We start from the raw sequence: 21,536 nt of genomic DNA on the forward strand, positions 1-21,536 counted from the left end.
GTAAGAAGAGAGGAGACCATATCATGAAAGTCAGGCTTGAGACCACGATAAATATGAAGATTAAAAGCACTGAGATGTAAAGGATGACCTACATCATTGAGTTCGACAGCGATAGACTTCGTGCGTTAAAGAAATTGAAAGACTGGTTCATCAAATTTCTATTGTAAGTCCTAGAGAGCGGTGTTGAGGGACATAATATGGCTCTCATAGGGAGAAGAAAAAACCGTTGAAAGAGTCTACCAATTTTGTGTAGGAACACCTCCTCAAAGAGAGAAATGATGAGGAGACTTAGAATAAGAGAATCCTGGCGACACTAGGCAGTAGCCGCAGTCGGATCAGCAGGCAAGGAGTGGTGTCGTCAAGATAGCCGAACAAGTTTTGTCCATCAAGGAAAGGCTCAATTAGAGTTTGCCAAAAATAAAAAAAATTTTGGTGTAAGTTTGATGGATATGTAGTGATGGGCTTAATTGAAATAAGGGGAGAGAGATGGGGAAGAGGTAGCAGGGAGAGAAGATGGAGTAGATGTGGTTGATTTCAATTTGTCGTCGGCCATAGAGAAGAGGAGGCAAGACACGGCAAGGAATAAAAGGCTCGGTGGAGCTTTTAGGCTCTAGATACCATATTAAGCTTCCATCTTAAAACCAATTGGTTTAAAGTGGGGTGGCCTCTTGTGGCTCTTATACTTGATAGTCAGAATACCCACAACCGATGTGAGATTACCTCAATACTCCCCCTTACGTCCAGGCCTTCTTTTGGGTTTCGTCTTCGTGGGTGGATCAGGGCCCATCATCGATGGAGGCCCAACGTACCGCTCTGATACCATGTCAATGCAATTAAATATTCATTGATTATGTGATTCTCCAATGGAGAATATATAACATGTATAACCGGTAAAGTCCTAGTTTATACAATGAAAGAGATAAGAGAGATTGTATGAAATATTGTATTTACATCTAAGTGGAGAAGCCATACCAAACTTAGTATCTTTAGAACAATCTATATCACATGTGAACTTTAGTTTCCAAATATGAGATGAAGAATGAATCCAATTCAGTGAAGAGAATCCTAGTCGGTGAAGATGTGTATAGTGCCAATATACAGATATGACAAATGAAGAACGGGTAGGGTTGCAGGAACCAAACTTAGATGCAGCCTACAAAGTACAAACACCATATATAGTGAAAAGTACCACAGTTAGGCCAAGTGCCAGGCATGCCATACAAATGGTCTGAAGTTTTTTCTCTTTTCCACTTTTAAAATATCAGATAACTCGCAAAATTCGTTAAACGGCTCTGAAACTTTTTCTCTTGTCAATGCTCAAATAGCAGCCTTCAACAATTAAACAGATTAAATCCAACAAAGCAATTCCAGATTTTGAACTCAGTCAAAACTGTTAAATGGGTTAACAATAGCCAGATATAAAGTCCGATTTTGGCCATCTAATTTTGGAAGCCATGGAAGCTAAGTATAAAACATCAATCACTTGTTAAGCAAATATATATGCTATTTTGTTTCCCAATTAATCGGGTCTTAACCTATTTTTCTCTCCTAAAGAATAGAAAATTCTTGTCATATGCTGTTCTAACAAGTCCTTTTCTGTAACTGTTTTTCAAAAAATGGTCTTCACTTTCTCTCAACTGTTTTTCAAAGACTTCTCTCACAAAATGGTCTTCACTCTCTTATTCCTTCTCTCCTTCTAAAAGAATAATGGCAAGAGCAAGAGACCAAAACGAAGGAGAAGGAAAAGGAGGAGAAGAAGGCAATAGCTCATCATATGAACCCAAAATAAAGAAACTCACCAAGACTAAGAAGAAAGAACTTGGAATTTCATGTATGTTGAACACAGAAGTTGGAGCTGAAATAGCCGTGATGCGTCGAAACAATCCATATTCTCAGTTCATCTCTCCCTCAGAAGAAATCTATGACGTCTCCAGTCTGTTAAACTCTCTGAAATCTGTGCGTACTCTCATCTTCAATCCCCAACGGGAATGGCGCACTGTTGATCCATCTATCTATCTCTCACCCTTCCTAGATGTGATACAGAGTGATGAAGTTTCAGCTACTACAACCGGTGTGGCGCTTTCGGCGATCTTAAAGATACTCAAGCTTGAGGTTTTTTATGAGAAAACACTTGGTGCCAAGGAAGCCATCAATTCTATCCTCAATGGTATCACAAATTGTAGACTTGAGATGACAGATCCTGTTTCTGAAGATGCTATCCTCAATAGGGTCTTGCAGGTGTTGACTGGGATAGTGAGAAACCGTGCTTCTGTTTTGCTTACTGATCATTCTATATGTACCATTGTCAATACTTGCTTCCAGGTTGTTCAAAAATCTGCTAACAGAGGGGATTTGCTTCGAAGGAATGCTAGCCCTACTATGCACGAACTGATTCAGACGATCTTTGCTCGATTGCCGGAGATTGATGAGGACAGGGATGGACAGCAGAGTACAGGTACATGCTTATTTGATGATGCTGAGAATGGTGGTAAATCGGATTCTGAGTATGGAGCTCATTGCGCAGTTGATATCATTCAATTCTTGTGTTCTTTGCTCAATGTAGTAGAGATAACAGAGATTGAAGAGTCCTCTACTCAGAATTCTGATGAAGATGTTCAACTATTTGCGCTTGTATTGATAAATTCTGCAATAGAATTGAGTAGAGATGGAATTGGCAACCACCCAAAGCTTCTAAGATTGATCCAAGAAGATCTCTTTTATCATTTAATCTACTATGGAACTCGTTCGACTCCACTGGTATTATCCATGATTTGTAGTACTATTCTCAACATCTATCACTTTCTTTGTAGGTAAAACTCAAAACTCAATGACAACATATTTTTTTTTTTTAAATAATGAGATAACAAAAAATAAATAAGAGGGATATCTTGTTAACAGGTCTATCAGGCTCCAACTTGAAGCTTTCTTCACATTTGTGTTGTTCAAAGTTGCCTCATGGGGAAGCTTTGCTCACCTTCAAGAAGTTGCACTTGAAGGAATAATTAGTTTCTGCAAGCAACCTACTTTCATTATTGAAATGTATGTGAATTATGATTGTGATCCACTTTGTCGGAATATTTTTGAAGACATTGGAATGTTACTCTGCAAGCTTGCCTTCCCACTAAGCAGCCCTTTGACAAGTTTGCAGGTCCAAGCCTTTAAAGGCCTAATTGTTATTGTTCACAACCTTACTGATAACATTGAGGAAAGTGGTTCAAGCTCTATAGGGACGTATCCCCTCACAGTTACTGACTACAAACCTTATTGGATAGAGAAATGTGACAACACTGATGATCTAGAGTCTTGGATTGAGTTTGTCAGAGTAAGGAAAGCACAGAAGAAGAAGACACTTATTGCTGCTAATCATTTCAACCGAGATGAGAAGAAGGGGCTGGAGTACTTGAAGATCACACATATAGTGTTTGATCCTCCAGAGCCAAAAGCCTTGGCATACTTCTTCCACTACACACCTAGCTTAGACAAGAATGCAATTGGAGTTTACCTAGGTGATCCTAGTGAGTTGCACATTCAAGTCCTCAAAGAATTCACTGAAACATTTGATTTCTCATGTATGACTCTTGATACTGCCCTACGAACTTTCCTCGAGACCTTCAGACTTCCAGGAGAATCTCAAAAGATTCATAGGATCCTTGAAGCATTTTCAGAAAAATTTTATGATCAACAATCCTCAGAAATCTTTGTGAGCAAGGATGTTGTGTTCATCCTTTGTTATTCCCTCATCATGCTCAACACAGACCAACACAATCCACAGGTGAAGAAAAAAATGACAGAAGAGGAGTTTATCAGGAATAACAGAGCAATTAATGGAGGAAAAGATCTTCTAAGAGAATACCTTTCTGATCTCTACCAATCAATTGCAAATAATGCAATCACATTATTTAGCCAATCAAACTCATCTTTAGAGATGGATCCACGCTGATGGATCGAGCTGATTAATAAAGCAAAAGTCACGGAACCTTTCATTCTTTGTGATTTTGAATGCCAACTTACAAGGGACATGTTTGCTTCCATTGCTGGAACTTCTGTAATTTTTATTACACCGATGAAAATGACATCCTCCATGAATGTGTTGAAGGGATGTTTTCAGTTGCAAAGATTTCTCAATTCGAACTATTAGATACACTTGATGAGCTCCGCCAACTTCTGCAAGTTCACCACACTATCCTTATGGCTCAACAGAGGAGACCCTTTATGCCTTCAGTAATGATGTAAAGCCAAGAATGGCAACTCTTGCAACCTTCACCATTGGAAACAAATTTGGAAAATCAATTCAAGGGGCATGGAGGATTATTGTGGATTGCTCATTGAAGCTCAAGAGGCTTAAATTACTTCCACATTCTGTCATTGAGCCAAATATCGCTTCTACCTCATCATTCGACCTTCCGACGCACTCCAAATCAGAATCATCAGGAGTTATCTACCCACCTCTATCAGATCATGTGTCTGCTAATAGACATCAAAGTTCTGGTATGATTGGACGATTCTCGCAATTCCTATCACTAGAATGCAGTGAAGACTCTTTGGTCTATTCAGGAGGTGAATTTGAACATAATTTGAAGCTAATTCAACAATGCCGAATAGGCAACATCTTTACCAATAGCACAAATTTTCCAGAGGAATCATTACAGAATCTTGGACACTCCTTAATATTTGCAGCTTCTGGGAAAGGTCAAAAGTTTAGCACACCAGTTGAAGAAGAAGAAACAGTCGGATTTTGTTGGGATTTGATCATCATTATTACTTTAGCTAACATTCACAGGTTCTCAACCTTTTGTCCTGTTTTTCATGATTACCTATTTGTGGTTGCTCAGTTCATTCTCTTTTCACCTTGCCCATTCTCTGAAAAGGCCATTGTTGGCATGTTCAAGGTCTGCCTTAAGCTTCTTGCTTTATACCAATCTGAGAAAATATCCGAGGAGATAATCTTCAAGTCTATAACCCTGATGTAGAAGCTCGATAAAGAAATCCTTGGTTCATGTTGTGAGACCATATTACAAGCTGTGGGGAAGATTCTTACAGAGTACCTTGCAAATTTGCAAACCCAGACTGGATGGAAATTTGTCCTCCACTTGCTGTCAGTTGCAAGCCGACACCCTGAAACCTATGAGCAAGGAGTTGAGGCTTTGATCATGTTGATGTCAGATGGTATACAAGTCTCACGGATGAACTATTCATATTGTATCGATTGTGCATTTGGATTTACTGCACTAAAGATCATTCCCTTGGATAAGAGTGTAAGAGTAAATCCAAACAGAATCGCATATAGACAGATTAAGAACACATCCAATATGTGACAGATTCGTTCTAGGGAGCGTACCTTCCTTCGGATCCATGGAGACGACGAAGAACGCAGCGGAATAGCACTTTAGTCTTCTCCGAAGCAAGGATCTTCTCCTCTAATCTCCCCTTTAGCATTGGCTCAATGGTAGAACCCCTTCAGTCTCCGTTTCGGCAGAGTGGTGTTACAATGTGTTGATCAAAGTTAGAGGAGGGACCTAGCTTCCCTTTTATACAGATTACCATAGATCCTCCCATTACAGATCTAATGGTGATCTGTGAGCCTACACTAGCCAGTCCATATTGGAAACCCTAAGATATTGCGTATCTACCTTATTAGACCAACCCTTTAGAAATGGCAGTTGCCACAATTAATAGAACCCACTAAATAGGAAGGAATATAGAATAGGAATAAAATATTCTAACATTCTCCCACTTGGCTTATATTAATTGTAACCAAGTTAAAATAAAATTTTTGTTTTGTTCAAAAAACAATTTAAAAAATATTTCTGAAAACATGCGCACGCCTTTATGTTGGTCTAGAGATAATTCTCAAGGATCAATCCCTTCACATAGAGTCTCAAACACCGAATCATGGTGGTAACTGCATCTTTTAAGCGACACAGGACCATCCATAGTCACGAATGCCCTTAACTCTAATGAAATGGATGCAATATGGTAGTGTAGCAACTGAATAACACTTTATCTTTATGTGTTATCTTTTTTGTCAGTCCAATTCACTTTCCTTAAGTGACGCAAGGACACAATAGAGAAAACTTCATGGTTCCAACGAACCTGTATGTCTTATGTTTAGTAACTCGAGTTTCAGTTTATGTGATATAAGACATACCTTAAGGCTAAAAAACAAATGCCCCAGCCTTTGCTCAAGGTTATCACATACCCAAAGACTTTATGACAAATACATATACAACATGCCAATATGTAAAACACCCATGTGTCAACAAAACTGCACTTTATTGAATAGAAAATTCATGCCATAGACAGTTGATATATGAATACCAAAATTTATCAAAAGATAAAACACAGATGCAAAATTTATTACACAATAGAGCAAAAAAAAAAAATGACTCCCACTAAACAACCACATCTAAAGATGCTCCCAAGCCCATACTGACAATGTGTCTCTAAAAAACATTAGGGCGAAGGCCTTTAGTTAGGGGATCAACAATCATATCATCTGTACCAATGTGCTCTACTATGATGTCACCATCTTTGACATTTTCCTTTATGGTCAAATATTTGATCTCCATGTGTTTAGACCCTGTGATACCTTTATAACCAATACTGCATAATTTTTATCACAATATAACTGGATAGGTCTATCCACAAAATCAAACACTGTCAATTCCCTTATGAGATTCCTTAGCCAAACTGCCTGAGTAGCTGCCCCATAACATGCTACAAACTCTGCTTGCATAGTTGAAGAAGTAATCATTCCCTGCTTCATGCTTTTCCACGACACTGCCCCTCCTACCATTAAGAAAATATAACCTGATGTGGACTTCCTGTCATCCTGACAGCCAGCAAAGTCAGAATCTAAAAACCCTACTAGCTGTAGGTCTTGAACACGTCTGTAGATCAACATATAATCCCTTGTCCTCTTTAAATACCTCAAAACCTTTTTGGCAGCAACCCAGTGATTGTGACCAGGGTTAGACTGATATCTGCCTAGAAGTCATGTTGCAAAAGCAATATCTGGTCTAGTACAAACTTGAGCATACATGATGCTTCCAAGTGCACTAGCATAGGGTACCATCTTCATCTATTCTCTCTCAGCATCATTTTTAGGGCACTGTGATAAGCTCAGTTTGTCTCCCTTGAGAATTGGAACATTCTCAGGTTTATAGTCCTACGTACTGAACCGCTTTAAGACACGATCAATGTAACCCCTCTGAGAAAGACCTAATAGGTGGCGTGCACGATCTCTGTGGATCTCAATGCCAAGAACAAAAGATGCTTCACCAAGGTCCTTCATGTCAAACTCCTTAGACAACAACTGCTTTGTCTCACGTAGCAATCCAACGTCACTACTTGCAAGTAAAATGTCATCCACATAAAGTACCAAGAAGAAAAATTTTCTCTCACTCACCTTGCAGTATATACACTGATCTATGCGGTTCTCAACAAAATCGAATGAAGTCATAACACTATCAAACTTTATGTACCACTGTCTGGAGGCTTGCTTGAGGCCATAGATAAACTTCTTAAGTCTACACACAAGATGGTCTGAACCATCCAAAGAAAAACCTTCAGGCTGAGCCATATAGACCTCCTCATCAAGGCTTCCATTAAGAAAGGCAGTCTTCACGTCCATCTGGTGTAACTCTATGTCGAAATAAGCTACTAATGCCATAATTACCCTGAAAGAGTCCTTCAAAGAAACTGATGAGAAAGTCTCATTGTAGTCAACTCCCTCTTTCTGAATAAATCCCTTGGCTACCAGTCTGGCTTTAAACCTCTCAATCTTACCTTCAGAATCCTTCTTGGTCTTTTACACCCATTTACATCTAATGGGCTTGAAGCCATTAAGTAAATCAACAAGCTCCCAAACACCATTATGTCTCATCGATTGCATCTCATCTTTCATTGCTTCCATCCATAAATCTGACTAAGGACCAGAAATAGCTTCTGAATAAGTAACTGGATCAACCACTGGACCAATGTCATAGTCATGCTCTCCCAGATAGACCACATAGTCAGGTGATATAGCTGACCTCCTCTCCTTGACAGATCTCCTAAGTGGAGCCTCCATAACCACATCCTGAACCTAAGGAGCTTCAGCAGGAGCAGGATCAATGATAGGTTCTTGAACCTCAATAGGTACAACCTCTAGTGCAACAGGCTCTGCATCTGTTTGAATAGGCAGAGGATAAAATACGGTTGTCCAAACCCCACTACTTTCCTGTACAGTCTGAGAACTAGTACTACTCTTCTCGGCCACATCGAACTCCAAGAACTTAGCTGTCTGAGAATCCACAATTCTAGTACCTCCACTGGGATTATAAAAATGATAACCCTTCGAATGATCTGGATAGGAAACAAAAAAGCAATGAGTTGTTCTTGATTCCGACTTGCTCAATGCTGGATTATACAACCTCACTTCTGTAGGACAACCCCAAACTCTAAGATGGTTCAAGCTAGGTTTACGCCCAGTCCACAACTGGAAAGGAGTCAATGGAACAGATTTGGAAGGGACATGGTTAAGGATATAAAGGGTTTTTCTCAAAGCTTCACCCCACAAAAACTCAGGTAAATTCGTCCTACTAACCATACTCCTTACCATATCCATAAGGGTGCGATTACGCCTTTCGGCCACCCCATTTTGGTCAGGACTCCCAGGCATAGTAAACTGACCTACTATCCCAGAATCCTCTAAGTACTTGGCAAACGGGCCCTTAAGCTGTCCAACATCGCCATGTCTGCCATAATACTCTCCTCCCCGGTCAGATCTAACAATTTTTATGACTTTCCCTAACGGTTTCTCAACTTCAGTCCTGAAAATCTTGAATTTCTCAAGAGATTCAGACTTTTCCTTAATTAAGTACAAGTAACCATATCAGGAATAGTCATCAATAAAAGTGATGAAATAATAATTTCTACACAGTGTGACTGAATAGGGTCCACTGATGTCAGTGTGAATGACCTTCAACAGGTCAGAACTACAGACTGCCGATTTCTTCTTTATCTTGGTCATTTTACCCCTACAACAGTCTACACAAGTCTCAGGCTCACCCTCAAGAGTAGGCAGGATGTCAGACTTTATCAGCCTTTCTACTCTCTCTTTAGAGATGTGCCCAAGCCTTTTATGCCATAAAGTGTAAGACTGTTCCTTAGGCAAGGGTCTTTTGGAAATTATTTTCTCAACATTATAAGAGACATAGATTTCATTGGGAGATAGACACAATCTATACAATCCATTTGACATAGTGTAACAACCAACTTTATTCGAATTAAAAAACATTGCAACCATATTGTTCTTTATTTCAAAGGAGTAGCCACACATGTCCAAACTAGAAACATAAATTAAATTCTATCTAAAAGAAGGTATAAAAAGTGTCTATTAACATCAAATTAAAACCACTATCTAGAATTAAAATGACATCTCCCATGAACTCTACGTCAACTTGTTTATTATTCCCCACGAAAAGCTTTGACTCATCCTTATTTGGTTTCCTCCTGCTTCTGAACCCCTGTATGGTAAAAACAACATGATTAGTTGCACCACTATCTAGCCACCACGTACTTGATGGGGCTTCAGATAGGTTGGATTCACAAACAAAAGCCAACGAATCAAACCTGTATTCTCTTGTTTGGCTAACCAAGCTTTGTATTTCGCACAGTTCTGCTTTATGTGACATTTCTTCTTACAAAAGAAGCAACGATCACCTCCTTTCTTGAAAGAAGCTTTCTTTGGACCTAAATTGTTAGTCTGACCGGACTCTTTGTTATTTTCCTGAGCATCCTTCTTGATAGGATATTTGGACTTCTTACCTTTTAGGGTACTGGATTTAGAGGCAAACAAGGCTACATGAGCTTTGTCTTTCTTCAGTTTCTCTTCCTCAGCTACAGCTCTAGAAATCAAGTTATTAATGGGCCAAGTTTCATCAGCAGATCTATAGTTGGTCTTGATAATCCCAAATTCAGGTGGAAGGGTGTTCAAGGCTTGATGGACAATACAAGTGTCAGGAAGTGAAACATTCAGGGCTTTGAGTTTGGTTTGGTAATCAGCCATCCTAATGATATAATCCCTAACTCCTCCAGAACCATTATAAGTCATGTTAAAGAGTTCTTGCAGAAGGGTTCCTATTTCAGCATTAGATGAGACTCGGTACCTCAGTGCCACTGCAGCCAACAACTCCTTAGCAGTGCAATTAGAAGGGAAACCACTTTTCAGATGCTCTTTAATAGTCCTCTTCAAGGACAACAAACAGAGACGATTACTCTTCGTCCATGCAGCATGTACTGTCTTATCATCATCAGTACTCCTGTCATCTAAGTCTGCTGGCTTATCTATATCAAGAGATATATGAACATCAGCCATCTCCATAGCAAACAAAAAATCCTCTTTCCATTTCTTGAAGTTTGTGCCCGTAAGAATCTCGATAGTAACCATATTGTTATTGATAAAAAAGGTGACTGAAAGAAAACAAACAATATATATTATTAGCACAATGTGAGTAATGTGTAATTTAAAAAAACCATATAAGTACACCTTCTGGAGAATTCACAAGCATCACCATGTAAACACCTTTGGGTAGAATTCATGATATGCAGTTCCAATACCCTCCTCACACACCAGCGGCTATGAGAATATATTTTAATCCTTGATAATCTACCACCTTTGGGTGTATAGACATCTTGGATTAGTCAATCCTCAACCATATGCTGCATGTGTGACCCTCTAAGCACCAATACACAATCACCACCTTTGGGTGTATAACTATGCATTAGAACTAGAGAAATCCCATTACCATATGAGACCGATATTCCATAAACCCAATCAAAAGTGCCACTTTGGCAGTCACCACTTAATCAAATCCATGAAACTCTCTCATACAGGGACATACTTTATGTTACTCACATAAACCATATTGTGTGTAATTTTAAACTATATGACAAGGGACTAAATTGTCCAAAAATTACAACATGTGCCAATCACATCATTTGAAAAGGTTTGAATTGCCAAAAAGCATTCTAACATAATTTATCAAAAATGCTAGATTATAAAAGTGAACATTCTAACAATATAGAATCAAGCATAAATCACATAATCATAGTAGAAAATTCCAGAATAATAAAAATTTCAAAAACCATGCAAAAGGAAAAGCCACTATTTTATAATTTTTTCATAAATCCTGAGGCATAAAATATACCCAAATTACATATCAAAAGGTAGGAAATTCCGAGACGAATCCAACGACACCTGAATCGCCCCAAATAGAGCTCCGACGCTCCCAGAAAAGTCGGTCAAAGTTTGCATGTACAAAAAACAAGCAAGGTCAAAGATTCCAGAATAAAAAAAAGGGAATATTCCAGAATCAAAAACTGGATCAGGTTCGGTTCAAGAATGATTCGGTTCGGTTTGGTCCATTTTTGTTCACACACGTGAACCAGACCGGTCAACAGTCAACCGGTTCATGGGTCAGTGGGTCGACCCGAATGGGTCTTGCTCTGGTTTCGGGTTGACCCAAGATGGGCCGGTCTTGGGTTCCCGGTGTGACCCAATGGGCCAAGTCTAGGATACCGGGTTGACCCGGGAGGGTCAGGTCCTTTTTTTTATAAAAAAAAAAACTTGCGAGCGAGTGAGATCACCGGCCGGAGTTCGCTGGCGCGTGAGGGCACATCCGACGGCCGGCGGCGGCGATCCACATATCAAAATGCTCGCGTCGACGAGACCTACAAGCCCATATAGTCACTTTCACTTTTCGTCGGTCGAAAAAATCGACAGTGGCCGGAAAACGTACGGATTCGACAAGAAACCCCAAGAAAAAATTTATGGCAGATCGATTCAAAACCACATGAAACGAAAGTCACAAAACAATCCATATAGGTTCATAATCTAATCTATATTGGCTCTGATACCACATGTAAGAGTAAATCCAAACAGAATCGCATATAGACAGATTAAGAACACATCCAATATGTGACAGATTCGTTCTAGGGAGCGTACCTTCCTTCGGATCCATGGAGACGACGAAGATCGCAGCAGAATAGCACTTTAGTCTTCTCCGAAGCAAGGATCTTCTCCTCTAATCTCCCCTTTAGCACTGGCTCAATGGTAGAACCCCTTCAGTCTCCGTTTCGGCAGAGTGGTGGTACAATGTGTTGATCAAAGTTAGAGGAGGGACCTAGCTTCCCTTTTATACAGATTACCATAGATCCTCCCATTATAGATCTAACGGTGATCTATGAGCCTACACTAGCCAGTCCATATTGAAAACCCTAAGATATTGCATATCTACCTTGTTAGACCAACCCTTTAGAAATGACAGTTGCCACAATTAATAGAACCCACTAAATAGGAAGGAATATAGAATAGGAATAAAATATTCTAACAAAGAGTTGGCAATTAATAGATCTAATGGCAGATTCGACAAATTTATTAGTTCAATGGTTAAAAAATGGATACTCTAATCCTGAAAGCTACATGATTAACACAAGTAACTCCTCTCTTGAGGATGGATCAAAGCCATTTAATTCCTCTACCTTCACAGCTAATTTATTTGTCAAGCTTGCAGATGCCCTTAGAAAATCTAGCCTGGTTCGATGAGAGGAGATAAGAAATCATGCCGTGTTAGCTCTACAACAAAGTTCAAGCTGGCAGATGAACTAGGTCTCACATCTTCTAATTGTATCAATATTTTTAATCTTGTAATATTTGCAATGGTTGATGATTTACATGAAAAGATGGTTGAATACTCAAGGAGGGAGAATGCAGAGAAAGAGATGAAAAGCATGGAGGGGACATTTAATGCGGCAATGGAACTTTTAACAGAAGTGTTCTTGCAATTCTTAGTACCATTGTCAGAGAATTCCGGGTTTAGGACATTTTGGTTAGGAGTGTTGAGAAGGATGGATACATGTATGAAGGTCAATTTGGGTGACAATAACCAGTCAAGATTGCAAGAGTTGGTGCCAGTACTGTTGAAGAAGATGATCATAGAGATGAAGGAGAAAGACATTTTAGTGCAAAAGGAAGATTCCAATGATTTATGGGAGATTACCCATGTTCAGGTATAGTGGATTGTTCCTTCGTTGAAGGAGGAGCTGTTTCCTCAGGAAGAATTGTAGAACATGGTATCTTCTTTTTATAGAACTTCTTTGCATCATTGTGTTATCTTAATTTTTAATTTACTACACAACAAGAGATTATATCACTATTCTACACAGATTAATCAAAATTAAAATTGTTGAATGGATCCAGTTACGGCCGAAAAGTAGGGGCCAAGCAGAAGTAGGACTTGTAGGCTTGGCTATGGGCAGGGTACATGGCCACCAAGTTGTACATTCAATGGAAGTGTTGACAAGGAAGATGTTCTTATAATCATTGTTACCCTCTCTCTCTCTCTCTCACCACAGTCTCTAAAATCTCCCTCATCCCTAAATCTCTCCATAATTATGTACATAATCTCACTAATACTTCTTTACATTTCCCTCATTATTCTCTTGTTCACAACTACTCTTATCTCCAATGACTATGGAACCAACCGGATTTTTCATCACATCATCGGATTGCCGGATTTCAGCTTGGATTTTCAATGCATTTAGACAGTCACTTGTGCTTAGGCAAGTCACTGATGCATCTCAAAAACTGTTAGTTGAACTCTGTAGTTGTTGATGGTGAGGTATCTTGATTATATAGAATATGTGATAAACACTGGGTTTAATGTATACAAATACTTCTCTTTGTATTCAACTTAATTGTGATAGGTTTAGGCAGAGGGGCAGAATGCACAGAGGTTCAAGAATTTTAGTTCTAATAAAATTCTATATGGACATAATTAAATCCCTAAACCAGGCTAATTAGGGTTTTGGTCTAATAAAGTGGGGTCATTAAGTTATATTAGAAGTCTAATGTGGACTGGCTTAGTGTGGGCCAGATAGATTCCTATTGGGATTGTGATGAGTCGGACCTATAGGGATTACTATATAAGGAGAGCTAGGTCCCCCTCTACCCAACACAACTTATTATTCTCAATTGCTATTGAGGAGTGCATTCTAGAAAGAGAGGGAGATATTCAGTGTTCGTCGTCCCTGCGCATTCGGTATTCTCATCAGGCCAGTTACTTTGGGAATAGAGGGGAAGCACCTAGATCTTTGTTCTTTATTTTCCGCTGCAATCATCATCACTATGGATGCGAAACAAGGTCAGTGGTTCTATCCCTATTTTTTATTATTTATTTGATTGTGTTCTTGAACGCCCTATGGAGATCCTGGCTTTTGGGATTTTGTCCCTATTCGGATCGATTTATTCCAACATGTGGTATCAGAGACTCCATAGATCCGTTCTTGAACCTATATGGATTCAAAATAATAGAACATAATAAGGGAATCGAAAATTTTTCGATTCGAATCAAGGTTTTTAGGGTTTTTTTTCAGTTTTTCAAAAACCCGTACGGACACTGGCATTCTGCCGATTTTTTTTAGCCGGCGAAAACAGAATCTGATCACATGGGGGCGTAGAGCTCGCAAAATCAGAGTTTTCGGTGGGTGGATCACCGCCGACGGCTGTCGGACGCGCTCTCACGCGTCGGCGGCAGCCGCGGGTGATCTTCACTCGCCGGCAGATGTTTAAAAAAAAAAAAGAAGAGAGAATCTGGGTTTTGCTATCGTGCGCTTGATTCAATATACAGGCGATGCTAACGTGCGCCGCTCGGGTCGGGTCAACCCGATTTCTAACCCGAAAACCCGACCCGTTGAACCGCCTACTGACCCAGTTTGGTCTGACCCGAACCTGGTTGGACCGGGTCTTACCGGATCGATCGGACCGGGGGTTGAACCAAATTGATTTGGTTTGACTTTCGGACCGGTTTGACCAGTACAGTCAACCAGATTTTGACTTGAACTTTGACCGGGCTTTCTGGGGGCTACGAGACTCCGTTTGGGGTCCCGTTTTTTGCGTTGGCTCTGTTTTTCTGTGCTCTACACAGTGGTGCCATCTGTTTTGATCAGATATGAATATTTTAAATATTTTTGGTATTCTTTTGATGCATGCCCTTTATGTAATTTATCAGTTCGTTCTATTGGGAACCGAACCAATTTCTGAATTGCTGGAATACCTACCTTGATGAACAGTATTATTATTATTTTTGTGTTAATTTTAAGACATTTAAAGCCCCTTGTCATAAAGTATAAAATAACACAATTTGTTTAAGGATGTAAGTAATTTTGGAATATCCCAAGAGAGGGTTCCATGGGTTCGACAGGATGCAGCCGCCAAAGCGACCTTCCTTGTTGGATTTGTGAAACACCGGTCTCATACAGTTGTGGGGTGTCCTTCAACTCTAATGTGTGGTCATACACCCAAAGGTGGTGGTCATGTATTGGTACTTGAAGGGGTACATATACAGTATGCATATGAATAGGTTGACCCTAGAATTCTGCACACCCAAAGGTGGTGGATTTTGAAAGTTGAGCTGTATTCCCATGGCCACTGGTATGTAGGGATTTTTACAATTGCATATTGAGAATTCAGCCCAAAGGTGATTTCACAATGATGTGTGTAAAATTCTCATTAGCTTATAAAGTTTTCAAGCTGTACTTGCATCATTTTAATTATTATACTGTTTATTGTTTAAATTTTCAGTCACCTTCTCTGTCAATAATAACATGGTTACTATTGAGCTCCTCACTGGGTCAAACTTTAAGAAGTGGAAAGAGGACATTATGTTTGCTATGGAAATGGCAGATGTGCACACGTCCCTTGTTATGGACACACCAATGGAACTAATCTAGCCGATAGACGAGGATGAAAAGTCCGTGCATCTTGCATGGCAAAAGAGTAATCGACTCAAGATATCGTCCATAAAGAGGTCGATACCGGAACACCTAAAAAGTGGTCCGCTGAGAAATGTCTTGTCGGGAATTGCTAGATGCAATTTCCAAGAGATACAAAGTTTCATCGAATCTTGAGATTGGGACACTTCTGCAAGGGTTATTTAATATGGAGTATGATGGTTCTGGGGGTGTTAGGGATTACATTATTAGGATGGTTGATTACCAAACTAAACTCAAGGCCTTAGACATTCCTCTTCCGATGCCCTAATTGTCCATCAAGCCTTAAATACCCTACCTTCGAATTTGGCATCATAAAAACCAACTACATTTCCCAAGATGGAGTCGGAGCATTAATGACCTAATTTCTAGGGTTGTGTCTCGAGGAAGAGAAATTGAAGAAAGAGAAAAAGCCTCGCCTGTTTACTTCCAAAGCCCGTAAGAGTAAAAAGTCTAAAAACCATACTCATAAGTCACGCAATAAACAATCCGATCGGACTAACAATTTGGGACCCAAGAAAGACTCTTTGAAGAAAGAGAGTGATCATTGCTTCTTTTGCAAGAAGAAGGGTCACATGAAGAAGGACTGCGACAAATACAAGGCTTGGTTACTCAAGCCCAAGCGCCATCAGGTAATAATTCTTTGGCTTTTGTTTGTGAATCCAATCTATCGAAGCCCCATCCGGTTCTTGGTGGCTAGATAGCGGTGCAACTAACCATGTTGCTTTTACCATACGGGGTTCATAAACCGGAGGAGGCCAAAAAGGATGAATCAAGGCTGGTCGTAGGAAATGATGGACATTCGACGTAGAGTTCGTGGGAGATGTCATTTTATTATTAGATTCGGTTTTAAATTGACTTTAAAGAACACTTTTTATGTACCGTCCTTTAGGCGAAATTTGATTTCGATTTCGAGTTTTGGACATTAGTGGTTTCTATTTTGAAATAAAGAATACTATGGTTAATTTATTTTTAATTCAACTAAAGTTGGTTCTGCTTTATGTCCAACGGATTATGCAGATTGTGTTTGTCTCCACCGATATCTACGTCTCCTGTAATGTTGAAAGTGTTGTTTCTAAAAGACCCTTACCTAAAGAACGGTCTTTCACATTGTGGCATAAGCGGCTAGGTCATATTTTTAAGGCAAGAGTGGAAAGGCCGATAAAGTCGACATCCCGCCTACTCTCGAAAGTGATCTAGAAACTTGTGTAGACTGTTGTAAGGGAAAGATGACCAAAATAAAGAAGAAAAGCTGCGATCCGTAGTTCGACTGTTAGAGGTCATTCACACGACATCGTGGTCCCTATTGATCACATTGTGTAAAAATTTTTATTTCATCACTTTTACGACGACTATTCCCGATATGGATACTGTACTTAATTAAAGAAAAGTCCGAATCTCTTGACAAGTTCAAGATTTTTAGGACTGAAGTTGAGAAACAGATTAGGGAAAGTTATTAAAATTGTTAGATCTCGATCGTGGGGGTGAGTATTATGGCGACATGGCGATCTTTGGACAGCTTAAGGGCTCGTTTGCCAAATACCTTGAGGACTCGGAATAGTTAGTCGTTTACTATGCCAGGAAGTCCTGAACAAAATGGGGTCGCCGAAAGGCGTAACCGTACCCTTATGGACATGGTGAGGAGTATGGTTAGTAGGACAAATTTACCTAAGTTCTTATGGGGTGAAGCCTTGAAAACTGCTCTTTATATCCTTAATCGTGTACCTACTAAAGCCGCTCCTCTTACACCTTTTGAGTTATGGACCGGCCGTAAACCCAGTTTAAACCATCTTAGAGTTTGGGGGTGCCCTGCAGAAGTGAAGTTGTATAATCCAACTTTAAACAAGTTGGATCCCAAGACTACTCGTTGCTACTTTGTCAGCTACCCAGATCATTCGAAGGGATATAAATTTTATAATCCCTGCGGAGGCACTAGGATTGTGGAGTCACAGACAATGAAGTTTCGGAATTTGATGTGGCCGAAAAGAATGACTGTTCTCGGATGCTCAAGATAGTCACATGGTTGGTACATCGGTACCCATTCTTCTACCTATTCAGACTGATGTGGGGCATACTGTGCCATTGGTTACACCTGCTGGAGTTCAGGAGCCTGATATTGATACCGTCCCCGACATTCATGTAGCACCTGATGAGATTCCTCTTATTCAGGATGCGGTTGAGGATCCTATCATTGATGCAGTTCCAGCTGAGATTCCTCAGATTCAGGTTGAGGCAGTAGTGGCACCATTACGGAGATCCACCAGGGAGAGAAGGTCAGCTATATCACCTATCTATGAGGTCTATCTGGGAGAACATGACTATGATATTGGTTGTGTGGTCGATCCAGTTACTTATTCAGGCGCTGTTTCTAGTCCTCAGTCAGATTTGTGGATAGATGCGATGAGAGATGAAATGCAATCAATGAAACATAATGATGTTTGGGAGCTTGTTGATTTACCTAAAGGTTGTAAGCCCATTGGTTGCAAATGGGTGTATAAAACCAAAAGAGATTTCAAAGGAAAAGTTGAGAGGTTTAAAGCCAGGCTGGTAGCCAAGGGATTCACTCAGAGAGAGGGAGTAGACTACAATGGGACCTTTTCTCCAGTCTCCTTGAAGGATTCCTTCAGGGTGATCATGGCATTGGTAGCTCATTTTGATATGGAGCTGCATCAGATGGATGTTAAAACCGCCTTTCTCAATGGCAATCTTGATGAGGAAGTATATATGGTTCAGCCTGAGGGTTTTGCAGTGGATGATTCAGATCATCTTGTGTGTAGACTCAAGAAGTCTATCTACGGTCTCAAACAAGCTTCTAGGCAGTGGTATCTGAAATTTGACAGTGTTGTGACTTCGTTTGGTTTTATGGAAAACAAAGTGGATCAGTGTATATATCACAAGGTCAGTGGGAGCAAATTCTATTTTCTCATTCTGTATGTGGATGACATCCTGCTTGCAAGCAGTGACCTAGGGATGTTGCATAATACAAAGCAACTTTTATCTAGGGAATTTGACATGAAGGACCTTGGTGAGGCCTCTTTTGTTCTTGGGATTGAGATCCATAGGGATCGTTCTCGCCGTTTATTAAGTCTTTCTCAGAGGGCTTATGTTGATCGTGTTCTGGAGAGGTTCAGTATGCTGGATTGCAAACCTGGGAATGTTCCTATTCTCAAGGGTGACAAACTGAGTTCGACACAGTGCCCGAAAAATAAAGCTGAGAGGGATGAAATGAAGAAGGTGCCTTATGCTAGCGCACTTGGTAGTATCATGTATGCTCAGTCACCGGACTGCGGATATTACTTTTGTGACGGGACTTCTTGGCGGTATCGATCAGATCCTGGTCTTAGTCCTGGGTTCTTGCTAAGAAAGTATTGAGGTACTTGAAGGGGACAAGAGATTATATCTTGACTTACGAGACACGTTCCGAACTCAAGCTAGTGGGGTATCAGACTCGACTTTCTTGGTGTGAGGATGACAGAAATCCACATCAGTTATGTTTTCTTGATGGCGGGAGGGACAGATATCATGGAAGAGTAAAAAGACATTGGTGACCACTTCGACTATGCAGGCGAGTTTGTGGCATGCTATGGGGCTGCTACTCGAGGCTATTTGGCTCGAAATCTCATAAAGGAGTTGACTATTGTAGATTTTGTGGATAGACCCATCCGGATATCTTGTGATAACTCTGCTTGTGTTGGTTATAAACAACAATAAAGGACTTAGAGGGTCTAAACACATGGAGGTCAAGTATTTGACCATAAAGGAGAGAGTAAAGGAAGGTGACATTACAGTGAAGCATATTAGTACAGATGATATGGTTGCAGATCCCCTAACCAAAGGTCTTCGCCCTTGTGTTTTTGAGAGACATGTCATGGGCATGGGCTTAGTTGCATCATGGGATGTGGTTAGTTAGTGGGAGTTTGTTTTATTTTGCTTCATTTCAATTTAAAGTTTCTTTTCATCTGTATTTTTACCTTATGGTAAACTTTGATTTATATACATATCAGGTGTCATTGCATGCAGTTTCTTTTAAACACATGAGTGTTTTATTTATTGACATGATGTATATATTTCTGATTTTAAAGTTTTAAGGAATGTGTTAACCTTAAGCAAGGCTGGGGCATTAAGTTGTTAGCCTAAAGGTATGTCTTGTAACACATAAAGTATAACTCGAGTTATTTCTGATGAGACATACAGATTCGTTAGAATCACGAAGTTTATTTCTCTAGTGAGCCTGTGCCACTTAAAGAAGAGAAATTTTGGACTGATAAAACATAAGGAATCACTGCGTGACTATTATCTCGTTGCCACACTATCACATTGTATCCATGTTAGTAGAGTTGAGGGCTCTCGTGACCATGGAAGGCTCTGTGTCGCTTGATCATAGATGCAGTTACCGCCATGATTCGGTGTCTAAAACTCTATGGGATAGGATTGACTTTCTAATATGACCTCTAGACCAATTTATTTTAAAAATTGTGCACATAAAGTTTTCTTAAAGAGTTGTTAGCCTGTGATTTGTTTTGGTCAAAGCTGTTTTTAAATCCTTTTAAAAATAAAGAATTTAATGTAAGTCCAAGTGGGAGAATGTTAGAATTTTAGCTCTAATAAAATTCTATATGGACATAATTAAATCCCTAAACCAGGCTAATTAGGGTTTTGGTCTAATAAAGTGGGGTCATTAAGTTATATTAGAAGTCTAATGTGGACTGGCTTAATGTGGGCCAGATAGATTCCTATTGGAACTGTGATGAGTCAGACCCTATAGGGATTACTATATAAGGAGAGCTAGGTCCCCCCTCTACCCAACACAACTTATTATTCTCAATTGCTATTGAGGAGTGCATTCTAGAAAGAGAGGGAGATATTCAGTGTTCGTCGTCCCTGCGCATTCGGTATTCTCATCAGGCCAATTACTTTGGGAATAGAGGGGAAGCACCTAGATCTTTGTTCTTTATTTTCCGCTGCAATCATCATCACTATGGATGCGAAACAAGGTCAGTGGTTCTATCCCTATTTTCTATTATTTATTTGATTGTGTTCTTGAACGCCCTATGGAGATCCTGGCTTTTGGGATTTTGTCCCTATTCGGATCGATTTATTCCAACAGTTATATGTTGAAAGAGAAGATCTTCTTGCTGTCCTAGTAATATTTTGAAAGAGAAGTATTCTATTATACTTCGAGTCATGATCTAGAAGATATCAAAACACAAGAATCAAAGATCTTTGACTTAGCTTTGCAACAAAAGAAGAATTGGAGCAAACGGAGTCTGGCCAAGGGTCTGTTTCAGAGGCACCTAGTTCGCTCACTAGAACTAACATGGATTACACACTGTTACTTCCCGGGAGAGCCAGAATGATCCAAATCACCATCCTATCCACAGGATCATCAGGGGTTGCATTCTGTGACTTCCCGGGAGAATCCGGAACCATCCGGATCCTCAACCAATCATCAACTGGCTCGCCATTTCAGGTAAAAAGGCCCATGTGTTAGGGGTTTTTTTGTCTGTTACGAAAAGCACTTTTGGGGCTTATTTTCATCATTCTCTTGATAGCAAAAGTTAAGAAACCCTATGGAGAGAAAAAAAAAAAAAAAAGAAAAGAGAGAGAGAGAGAGAGAGGAGAAGTGATTGTGAGCATTAAATCCACTCACTAACCACCATTAATGAGTTTGAAGGTTCATTGACGGCATTGAATGGTTGTTGAGCCCACATTCAAGAGTTGGT

General features: G+C 39.9%; 1 pseudogene; it reads left to right on the forward strand.

Annotated features, from left to right (window-relative positions):
• The first annotated feature begins 1,707 nt into the window (after nucleotides 1-1,707).
• LOC122668736 lies at nucleotides 1,708-13,166 on the forward strand (annotated as a pseudogene).
• The last annotated feature ends 8,370 nt before the right edge of the window (nucleotides 13,167-21,536 follow it).

The sequence above is a fragment of the Telopea speciosissima genome, chromosome 7, assembly GCF_018873765.1.
Source record: "Telopea speciosissima isolate NSW1024214 ecotype Mountain lineage chromosome 7, Tspe_v1, whole genome shotgun sequence".
NCBI lineage: Eukaryota > Viridiplantae > Streptophyta > Magnoliopsida > Proteales > Proteaceae > Telopea > Telopea speciosissima.